The sequence below is a fragment of the Micropterus salmoides genome, unplaced genomic scaffold, assembly GCF_014851395.1.
Source record: "Micropterus salmoides isolate LMB-PRFRI ecotype aquatic unplaced genomic scaffold, ASM1485139v1 Ms_hic_scaffold_6, whole genome shotgun sequence".
Classification (NCBI taxonomy): Eukaryota; Metazoa; Chordata; class Actinopteri; order Centrarchiformes; family Centrarchidae; genus Micropterus; species Micropterus salmoides.
In genome coordinates, this window is record NW_024044348.1 from 26,665,723 (window position 1) to 26,677,525 (window position 11,803).

The 11,803-nt window shown below is 40.8% G+C and overlaps 1 long non-coding RNA gene across 1 annotated transcript; it reads right to left on the minus strand.

Annotated features, from left to right (window-relative positions):
- Positions 1-8,524: 8,524 nt before the first annotated feature.
- Positions 8,525-10,439, minus strand: LOC119890752. Its single transcript, XR_005442295.1, has 3 exons — positions 9,980-10,439; positions 8,850-8,943; positions 8,525-8,753 (listed from the first exon to the last, which is right to left on the minus strand). It is a non-coding gene; the product is annotated as an uncharacterized LOC119890752 (long non-coding RNA).
- Positions 10,440-11,803: the final 1,364 nt, after the last annotated feature.

The window sequence follows — 11,803 nt, forward strand, 5'->3', positions numbered from 1 at the left end:
CCAGCCCCCCGCGAACCTGTATGCCGGATGAGCGGTTGACGATAGGTGGATGGATGGAAGTTCACATGCAGATGCACTGACAGTGCTGTACAGGAGGATCTTACATAAATTACCCAGTAGACTGCTGAAGTCACATCAGTGGAACTGGGACAGAGGCCAGATGCAAGTACAAAATGGTCTATAGTGTCTTGCACTCCCTTAATTTATTTAAAAGTAATTATTCCATTACACTGTAGTCATTTTAATTAGCAGGAACTTAAAATGAAATATACTTTAATGGATGACTATGAGTGCAACAATAAATAGTAACCTTCTTATTTGTCTGAACTGTGAGCAACAGCAATCCTTAATTTCTTTCAATAGTAATATATGATTAATATATATATTATTCACCAGGAAAAACATCAAGCCATCTGCCCCAGTCCCTTCAGGTAACACCACCATGCCCTCAGGTGGCATTTATAGGAAGGAAAAATATATATTCAATATCGTGTCATACCCATTCACCACAGAGTAACTTTGTGTAAATGAAGCAACACTTCAGCCATTTTTTAAGTTTTTATTTTCAGTCTTATCCCGCCGTATTTTTGACTGGACTGCAGCAAAGTGGGGCTAGCAATATATAAAGCTGACTTACTGAGTGATAAAAGAACACCACTCCTCATCATTGAAGTTTCCCCATTGGCTGTTCTTTACAGTGGTTCCGGTGATTCACTGCCACTCATTCCAAATCCATTGCAAGCTAGCAAGAGAATATTCTGCTGATTTTGGATTGGCTTCTAATTTACATTATAGACACTGCCACTGAGCCGTGTAACAGTGTGGCCAAAATTTAGTACACTGACCATACACAGTCCATCCAAATACTAGGTTCCGACCTAGTCTTCCTGATTAACTATGACTTAAATTATTATGTGGAATGTGAAAGCGGTCACTTAGTGACAAACCCATGGAAAATTATCACCTGACTCTGCAGTTCCCCTCAGCTTTACAACGCTTTTCTTAGCATCTTTCTCTTAGCATCTGGTATCAACTCTAACTTTCCTTCCTGCCAGACAACCCCACTGTCTTGGCGCAGATCACGGACTGTCTCTCTGACATATTCGCATGGATGAAGGCTTGACACCTACATCTTACCCATAAGACTGAACTCTTGGTCAGTCCAGCCAAGCAATCTATCCACCATAACATTAAACTAAAACTTGGCACCTCAACATACACTCCAAATTTGGGTGTCATGATTGATGACCCACTGTCTTTTTCTGTCTCTCGGTCGTGTCGCTTTGCTCTATACAACATATAAAAAATCACGTCCTACTCTACTCAGTACGCCACCCAGCTTCTGGTAGAGACCATGGTTATCTCTCGCTTTGACTATTGCAACGCCCTCCTAGTGGGTCTTACAGCATGTGCGGTGAAACCTCTACAAGTGGTTCAGAACGACTCATGTCACACCATTACAAAGCGACCTTCACTGGCTACCCATGGCCTCCTGAATAAAATTCAAGTCACTAATGTTTGCATACAGAGTGACTACTGGGTCTGCACCCATCTATCTAAACTCTACAATACAAGCTTACGTTTCTTCTCGGCCACTGCACTTCTCCAACGAACGCTCTAATTTCAAGAAGCTCTTGAAAACTCATCTCTTCTGAGAACACATCTTCTTATTACACCTCTAACCCCTAACCTCTAACATGCACTTCATGTGCTTTTCTTGTTCTATCTCTTTACAATTCTCTTGTAATAAATTTGTTAATTTTTACTTCTTTCCCTAGTTATTTACCCCATTGATGCCGGTTGCACTAATAGTTCTTAATAATTTATTTAATAATTATTTCTGCTCTTATTAGTATCTATTGTCACTTGTAGATTTCTTACTTAATTGATGCTTGTATGTTGTTCCTCAAATGTAAGTTGCTTTGGATAAAAGTGTCTGCCAAATGAGTAAATGTAAACCTTTTTGCTGATTATTTTAGCCTTAGGGCCAGCAACTTAACTTAGATAGATAGACAGACAGACAGATAGATAGATAGATAGATAGACAGATAGACAGATAGATAGATAGATAGATAGATAGATAGACAGACAGAGTTGCTGCAGTACACTACTGACCTTGTGCAGATTTTTTCCAGTACTGATTTCTGCTTCAGACAAGCTAAATATCTGTGTGAGTAATTAAGCCAGTGGTTTTATTACCGGCCAATTAGCCTCATACCCACTCTGTCTGAATCGCCCGCTTATCTGTTCCTGTGTTTGCACACACTCTGCATAAATGTGCTCATAGACACGCGCACACACGCACACACACACACAGACACACAAACAGGCACAATCAGTATAAACTGTTTAGTCCGCATCAGCATGGACCAGATAGAGAGCATTGCACTAAGTCTGTTTGCTCTCCTTTGGTGCTAACAGCTAGATAACACTAAATACAATCACCGATGTGACTGGCTTATCTTTCAGCTGTTATTGAAAAGTTGTTGGAAAAGTTCGACAGCTAAACTATAGCATTTGTAATTCCCAGGAAGTCGAACCACAGGGGAAGCAAAAAAATTGATCCAGTAAAAACTGTTATAAACTAAATTATCAACAAATCATCAAATTTCACAAAACAAGCATGATTTAAAGTACAGAAAAGCTTTGCTAGATTAAACATAAACTGCTTATTTTCTGTCTCCCTCTCTGTCTCTCTCTTCCCCTGTGGGCTCTTTCTCTTTCTGTCTCAGCTATGCCTCCTTGCATGTTCTGGTCTGTCGGTTTCTTTCCCAGAGTATTGGCTCTCTCTTGGCCTCATGCTTTCTCTGTTTCTCTCTCCCTCACTGTCTTTCATATTCTCCTTTCTCAGAACTTTATTAGGTGAGATGTCGTCTGCCAGAGCATGGTGCTGGCTAGACCTGACTTGCATTTCATTGAGAGGCATTGTTATACCACCAAAATACTCCACCTCTTTGTGCACTTTACTGAAATGCCGGTCTGCTGCTGCCTCTACTGTTGAACTGTAGCAACAAAATTCCATCAATGCCAACGGGTAAGGGAGACCCCTGTGGTGAAGATGTTGAAGGCACCACTTTGACGAGGAATTGAGTGTCTAACAAGACCCAAGAGTTTGTGATAGAGGATGAAAGATTAAAATGCTGTGTGTTACATACTCAATGCTTAGCTAGACTTGTGTGGCTCTTTTTGGATGGAGACAAAGAAGGTTTTGTATACAGAGCAAAAAAAACATAGCAGAGTTAATGTTTTCAATATATTGCCTACCCTTTCTGTGGAACTTTGAACCAGATTGTTAAGGTTTCTGAATTAGGTGGTATGTACATATGTATTGAGGGAAATAGTGGGAAGGCGAAAAGAGAGCTGGAGGTGATATTAGAAATATTATTCTAACCTGAGGCACTTAGGCATGCTGTATAAAATGTGGAATAAAGCAATAAATCACTCAATGTCCTTTAGATATCTACCCAAGAGGGGAAACAAGATTATTTCTTTTGGACTTCCTGTCGACATTAGTCAAAATATTTTGACTAATGTGTTATAAGAGTTTCCAGCGGCCACTAGTGGTGCGGTTTTACGATTGCAACCAGGCGTGTGCTCATACGCGTGCTCGCTTGAACTCATGATCAAGCATAATCCGAAACACAACCAGTTCCATACAGAAATCCTGCAATAAACGCAGAAACACCAGCATGCAGGCTGTGGCTTTTCACACAGACGTGTTCTGGTTCTGTTACTTCAACGTTCCCGTCACAGAGGCAACTCAACACTGGCTATTTAAAGTTACTTCATTCAGCACAGCTAGCCACATTTCGGAAAAATCCTCCCGGAAAAAAGGCAGAGTGACAGAGGCTATAGACAGGCAGGGAGAGCTTCACACAACCAGAGTTGGACAGTAGCATCGCTACAAGTAGCGCCATTACTAGTTTAACTACATTTCTCAGTAGCTTGGCGGTAGCGTCGCTGTTTTCTGAATCAAATAGCTTTTCAGTAACGAAGCTCTTTTATTGAAGGAGTAGCACGGTAGCTTCCACACAAGCTACATTTTCACAAGCATTTCTGAAGGATCAGTAAGTGACACCACCGCCACACACGGACCTGAACGTGCAGCAGGCGGAAGCGCTTCCGTGTGACATCACGTAACGATCCTTGGGCTGATGTCTGCGACTTTACTGCTGGGGAATAAAGACACGCACGACTGAGTTTACTTTTTATTGTGATAGTTATTTTAACAGCTCTTGTGAGAATGATCAGGGTCCAGCCTGGACACCTCTTCCTCTAGTGAGGAGGAAACTTTGATATGTAGTGGCGGAAGCTTGTTTCCATGAGAATGAGATGAGAGATTTCTCTCTCTCTCCCAGGCCTATTGCCATGAATGTTTAGGCTGTTTAGGTTGCAATGTTGCCAGAGCACAAATTCACATAACAATAAAAAAAAATTAATAAACAATGAAATTACATTAAAATATGTCTTGCTTTTTGACAAGCAGTAGAATTTTTCAAAGGAACAATTATTAAAATAACAAACAATAATAATGATAATGATGTGATAATTAAACAACTTTATACAAACAACAATGGTTCTCCGTTTGTTGCATGAGGCAACACTTTCAGCTGCAATGATATGGCAGCAAGTTGGAGAGTTTCTGTGTGTCTGATTTAGCTCTCTCTCATGCACACACACCCTGGAGCAGGTTTTTAGTCTTTCTTCTTTTGCTACTGTGGAATGAAGTTGGTTCAATATAATCTAGCCTATACTGTATATATATATATATATATATACTAGAAAATTAAAAAAAATAAAAAGTAGCTTAGATGTAACTAAGCTACTTACAGTAATAGTTTTATCAGCTGCAGGTTGAACTAATCCATGCTCATTACATGATTACGGTACCTTTACTACATGTAGCTGAAGTGCTGCATCGTTAGCTCTTGCTGCTTTCAGTAACTATCTTTACGTAGTGGATCAACCAGCCTCTCACCTGAAGGTGGAGGTGAGATCAGATTCTGCCAAAGTGTGTGTGTGTGTGGGGGGGGTGGGGTTCCTCCCCTGGAGTTGGCCTTTTGACATGCAAAACTAGAGACATCGCCTGATGTTTTGGTAAGGACCTGCATAGACTCAATCAGACATGCATCGCTTAAGGTTGGTGTATTCAAGAACCTTAATAAACCCCTCTCGCCGTAAAGGTGTCACTGGAAACACTCTGCAGGACCGCAAGAGGGCTGTCCAACCCCTCTCTCCCCCACAGGTTACCTCCTGACATCAAAAGTATCAGGCTGTCCTGCTTCACCCTGATTCCTTTCCCACAGGATGGTTGGGGCCATAAAACACCAATCTCTTCTTTTTCTAGCTGATGTGCAAATGTGATAAGCCAAGGTATGTTAAATCCCTGCCTTCTTGAGCCAACAAATGTTTAAACTGTGTTTTGTTCTGTTTAAATAATAGTCCTTGCTAGGTTACTAGTGGCATTTGCTTCTTAGTTTAGTAGTAATGACCCTGTTGTTATCCTTTAGTGATGTTTGAAGACTAGAGAATCATAAGAAAGTAATCTTGAAGAGTTTCCTAATTTCCTCAGCAACGTTAAATAGCCTATATTCCCGGGGCCTCGCAAACCTACAGCGAATGTATGTGTCTTATTTGATTTTGTTGTTTTAACATTATCCGACCGTTCTAAGCAACTTTTGACCCAGAAACCCAATCCTCGCCTCGAGTTGAATGGCTCCAACGAGTCTGGAGTGTGTTCCACTGAGCTATAGCGACACCAAACGAACTCAGAGTGCAAAGCCAGGGCTGACCACCCGTTGCTGCAAGCGTTTTCCCGCATAGGACTCCTGAGCAAATCCACCGGTTTGAACCCAGTTTGAGACGCCACTGGGGTGCCAGCCCAGCTGGGCCTGGACAACAACAATGAGCCCAACCGGCAGTGAGCCTTTGCTACGGGGAATTACGACAAAAGTAAGGCAAAACAAACCACATTCTGAGACTCGTTGGTGTCCTATAGTTGGTCCTCATCTGTAATTAAGAAACCCCTAGGTTATTTAAACTAAATTTGCAACACAATTCACGACCATTCGTTCCCTTATTCTCATAGAATATTCTCCCTCTACAATATCAAACTGAAATCCCATCGAGCATATTATACTGATCTTGGCTTATTGCATATTCTGTTCATTGCCTTCTGGTTTGTTTCATGTTTGACTGTTATTCCTGTAATATTCCCATATTTACTCACACTGTTGTACTCCCTTTAGTTAGTCAATAAATTTCACCTTGATCATAGTGATTTGTGTGTGTGTATTGTTTAGCATCCTGGGTCCTCAGATTTGAGACTGACTGATTAAATTTGAAAGTGATTCAATTTAATGATTTTAGAATAACTGAACCATTAATAACTAATGAATTACCAGAAATTCGTGTAATTATCAAGCTATACAAGGACCTAAAGCCTTGGGCGGACAGCAAATCTTTAAGTGGTGCCCTTCGACGAGAGCTTTATGAAGCAATATTTCTGAAATATTAATTTCATAATTTTATTAAAAATCATACGTGAACACGCTACATTTACTATCTGTGTATCTTTCACCGGAGGCTCAGCAATGTGAGCACAGCTAAATGTATTGGATGAAAACGAAACGGGTAGTGAGTTGGACTGAATATTATAACGAGATTGTGTCACACCTTTTAACACTTAGACTGCAGTAAGTAAATTTACTGTAGTGTCTCTTCCTCTGGGTTGTATATTATGTGGGTCATGTTAGTTACAGCGACTGAGAGGTGGAGAAGCTGTGTACCTGAGTATTAGTAAAAGGCAATAAATCTAAATTGAACATTTCAAAGCAAACAGCGGCAGGTCCGAGCTAATGTAGCATTAGCTGGCTGAATCCGACCCGGAGGCCTCACATTAAAAGCAGAATAGTGGCTGATGCAAGCAACGGAGAAAATAGGTGTGTGCTTCATTTCTAAGTGAGTTTTGAGCCCATTGACAATAAGGCAATGACAATTTGATTTATTAAAATCAAAAACTTACTGTAGCTCCTTTAAAGGAGAAATGAAGCATTGAGTCAAGTTTACATGATTTACAAGATGGATTTCCACTATAATCATTAATCATATAAGAAACATGACAAATGTAAATATATAAAACAAAAAAGAAACTTATTAATAAAATTAACTTATTAACTTATTAGTAATTATATTTTTATATTTTTCGCGGCAAGGGCGCCACCATTGTACAGTACTATAATCTGTGACGTCACGGGGTTGGTTGGCTTTAAAGGGTCTGGGCTGAGTTCAGTAAAAGCGCAGTGAAAGACAGAGCTAGTGAAAGATAGAGATAGCGATAGAAAGAGGTTAAGTTAGTGAGACATTGAAAGACAGGTAGCTTAGTGGAAGATGGAGATTGAGGAGCCACAGGACAGAAGAAGACAAAAGGGAGGCCACTATTGTATTGCTCCTGGATGTAAAAACGAGTTTTACAGGGTCAAAGCCAAGGACAAAACAGTCCATTTTCTGCCGCTGAAACGGAAAACTGTACTGCTGCGCTGGCTAACGGCTCTGAAGAGAGAGAGCCCTCCGATGGGTGCTGACTCCAGGGTTTGCAGTGAACATTTTCTGGAGGAGGATTACGATGAGGAGAAGACCTTTGAGTTTGGTAAACTAGTTGTTTAAAGCCTGAAGTTGCTCCGTCTGTTTTCAATTTCACTGCCTATAATGTGTGCTCTACTGACCGGCCAACATACTCTGACAACAGCGGGACAGAGGCATCAGTCGGCTGTGGGGAAAGGGCGCTAAAACGTGCCAGCCAGGCAGGGAAGAGATAGGTAGGGCATTCAGCGACCCACAGAAGTCAGCATCAAAGATGCCCACACCAAAATAAAAAATAAAAAAAATATTCACCAACATCTATTATAGAAACGTAGCTGATCATTATGAGCGTCTCTCTCGGTCCAAACAGCAGCATTCATAAACACGTTACCCCTCCCAACCCATATGTATACATACACACACACACTGTGACGATATAAATATGACTATAACATGACTGTAATATACTCTTTGACATTAATGTTAATAGTTGTTAAATGTTAATAGTTAATATGCTATAACATTAGTTAAAGTCAGATTACTCATGTAGTAAGTTGCATGATTGTCCATAGATGTTACAATTAACGTTACAGTTTTGTACATTTGATCATCACAAATAAATCTCTCACCAGGGGAGAAATAATGGGCACTAGTGAGAAAAAAAATAAACATATATATATATATATACACACACACATCTTTTTTTTTTTAACATCCCTCAGAAGTGTAACAAACATTCCCTACTGTTACTCACGTTACTCTTATGTTAATAAAACACCAAATAAAACTCACTTTCACTGATTGAACCAACACTACAGACCATAACAGGTATGGACATTGAACCAAAAATAATTACCCCCAACCACCACTGCAACAAAACGTCTATACATGGTTAATGAATGAATAACACAAGAAACAGTGTTTCAGTATAAGATTCTTTTATATGCTTTAAACCTATACTCAGGATGTAAGTACAAAGTATTCCATGATAAGGCTGTCAATATCAGTTGGGTACCTAAAAACAGTAAATGTGTTTACAGGTTAGGCAGCCATGCATGCGTCTGGTGGCCAGCAGCAATTTCCCAGAAGCTGACATCTGTAAGGAGATAGACCAGGAGACAGGCAGTGTCCACACCCTCTCGACAGTCAGTTTCAGCACCCAGACTGATCCACTTGAACAGGATACAGAAGAGGGAGGCAATAAGCAGTACATTTGCACAGGCACTTTGACGGATGACATAGTTAACAACCACATATTACAAAATTACCATTCATATTGTACTTCTGTGGAAGGTCTCTCCCCAGCTACGGCACTGTCATCTCAGCAAGATCTGGACCTTAGCAGTGAGGGCTGTGAAGAGTCTGAGGTAGAAAGTTTAATGGAAGAGAGTCAAGATAATCCCAATCCCAAGCTCTTTCATGTGTGTCATTGGGAAGGCTGTGGCAAATGTTTGGTGAGGGCACCGACAGTCTCCAAAAGTGGATTTGGGCTTAGGATGAATACAGAATGCATTGATGGCCATGACTATATGTGGCATTCTCAGCCTTTAGTTAGAGGAATTATGGAATGCAATGTTTCTGTCCCTGCTGCTGTATTTGTCACTGGAAATGAATGCAGTCCATTCATGGAGGTGTGCGACACCATTGGCCTGGAAACCATCTCAAAAAGACAGTGGTTCAACATACAGAAGGCCTATGTCATCCCAGAGGTCAACTCCCAAACCCCCAGTGGGTTTAGCACTGCAGAATGACGTTGGTAATGTAATCTAGCACATTAAATTATGTATTATTTGTATCTGCTATCAATTACAAGAGTGTGAATAATTTCTGTCAGATTACAGAATATGGCTGCTGTGTAGTGATGATCTCAATCAAAAGTTATTGACAATAAACCTGGCCGAATGTAGGAATATTCCGACATCAAACTGTCAACAACACCACGGTGTTTTGACCGCGGTATCCCAAACGTTGTTTTCATAACATGCTGCACAACGTGATGTAAACAAACTATGCATAAAATAGTTCATCTACCATCATATAATCATGTTAAACCTCTCATACATGTTTGCATCACACTGGCTCGTTAACAAGATGCATGTAAGCTGGTCGAACCAGCGAACAACTAACGTTAGGTACAGTCATTGTTAGCTAACATCTGTAAGCATGAACTAGCTAACGCTAACTTAGTGTTTAGCTAGTGAAGTTTATTAGTAACGTTACCAGACAAAAAGACGACGTCTAAGGTTATATGTTAACAAACTACACATGGAAACATTGTTCGCGATGTCTGCCATCATATTGCTGTCTCTTGTCAACACCGTGTAACATGTATTTGTTGTATTGCACACAGTTAACCTTATCGGTCCACTCAGCGGCGGTTAAAGCTAGCTTGACTTACCAGCTGTTGATGGGACGCTCCAGTGTCTCCGCTCTGACATCCTTCAAGGAAAGCATTGCCACCTCCAACACATCTACCTCCCGGCACAGCATGGTAAATGTGGGCACCATGGTGATGCAGGATTGACCACGCAATACATGGTCAAGATCAGCCTCTTGACAGCAGATGGACTCTGACATGGTGGGCATCGCAGTACAACAGCCACACTGACACCAGGTAGCGTTGCCAACCCGCTCTTCGCCCCAAACCACCACCGGTTGTTCGACATAGCAACGTACCACTGCTCTGTTTCCACGCCATATCGGCTCAAATGGTCAATGGGAGACACGGGCTCAAAAGGTCTTTCAAGTTTGTCTTCCTCCATTTCAAATCAAGTGCGTATTCAGTCCGGTCCAGGAACGCTTCACTCTCTTCACTCACCAACGGAACCAACCAACCCCGTTACGTAGGCTGTGATGTCACTCCAAAATGGCGATTCACTTGCTAGATGGCTAGAAATTACGAAAATAATTTTGTCATATCTGTGGTTTTAACAACTTTTTAAAATAAATTTTAATGCAAGGTGATTTTTCTAATATATGTAGCTACTACCAGTGCCAAAACATGGACATTTCATATCCCCTTCAAGGTAAGCCTCTGTTGTAAACAGAGCACAATGTCCAAAATGGGTTTTGTTTCATTGTTTTTATCCACACTAGAGGTGTGGCTCTAGGGATGGCAGTAAGTCTGTCTGGCATACTTAACCAGAAAAATCTCTACATTTACTAGATGGATTGGAATATCTAAAGTTTGGGGTTATGACCAAATTAATGCCAGTGACATTCCCATTAGCCCCTGTTGCACTTTGTGTTAAGTGCTAATTTGAAAATGCTAGCATGCTAACAAGCTAAAATGAGATGGTGAACATTTCGTTTCAACGTTTACCTGCTTAACATCAACATGTTACCACATATTTGTGAGCATGTTAGCCTTAAGAGATTTTACCTGAAAGCACTGCTTTGATACAGCACCACAGCTGCTAGCATGGCTGTACCTAAATAGTAATATTGCAAGAGTGGAAGAGAAAAATAAAAACACATTTACAACAAAATTTTCCTAAATGGTTCCACGGGTTCAACAACCAGTTCATAAAGTGTGAACAACGAGCATAAACAGAATAGCAAAGATGGAATGCTTATTTGCTGAATCAGATTGTTTATTAAATCTGTTGTGTATTGTCACACAGTAAACAACCAACACTTCTGCTTGTTTTAGCAGGGTACGTTGGTGGGGAGCTAATGAATTGAAAGAACTCAGTTGGGCTGAGTTTCTTTGGCAGCGTAGAGAGGACTACAACAGAACACACACACACACACACACACACACACACACACACACACACACAGTGGAGAGCACAGAGGGCCTAGGCTGTATATTAGAGGTTCAGAGACAAAGTCATGCTCACTGCAACACTCTGCTGTGTAAAGACACACAAAGATGGAGGGTGGAGCGAGGGGGGGGGACAACATCCGGCACTTTAATTTGTAGACCCTCTCAAACAAAGCATGTCTTAATAAATTGGAAATGGTATCATCCACAGAGGAACACAGCAAATACAGCAGAGGCTTGAAAGCAAAGTCATCTCTGTACAGCAGAACCTGGAACAGCAAGACAGTGCTTAAATAAAAATTTTGATGCGGAATCTGTATTGTTTTAAGTTTTTCCAGAATCACAAGAGAATCATTAAGGAAGTACTAGTGTATTGCATGTGTAGCTGCATGAGATTTGTAGGTTTTTCTTAGTCTAAAAACATGTCTGACACAGTGGGGTACTGTACATCAGGAC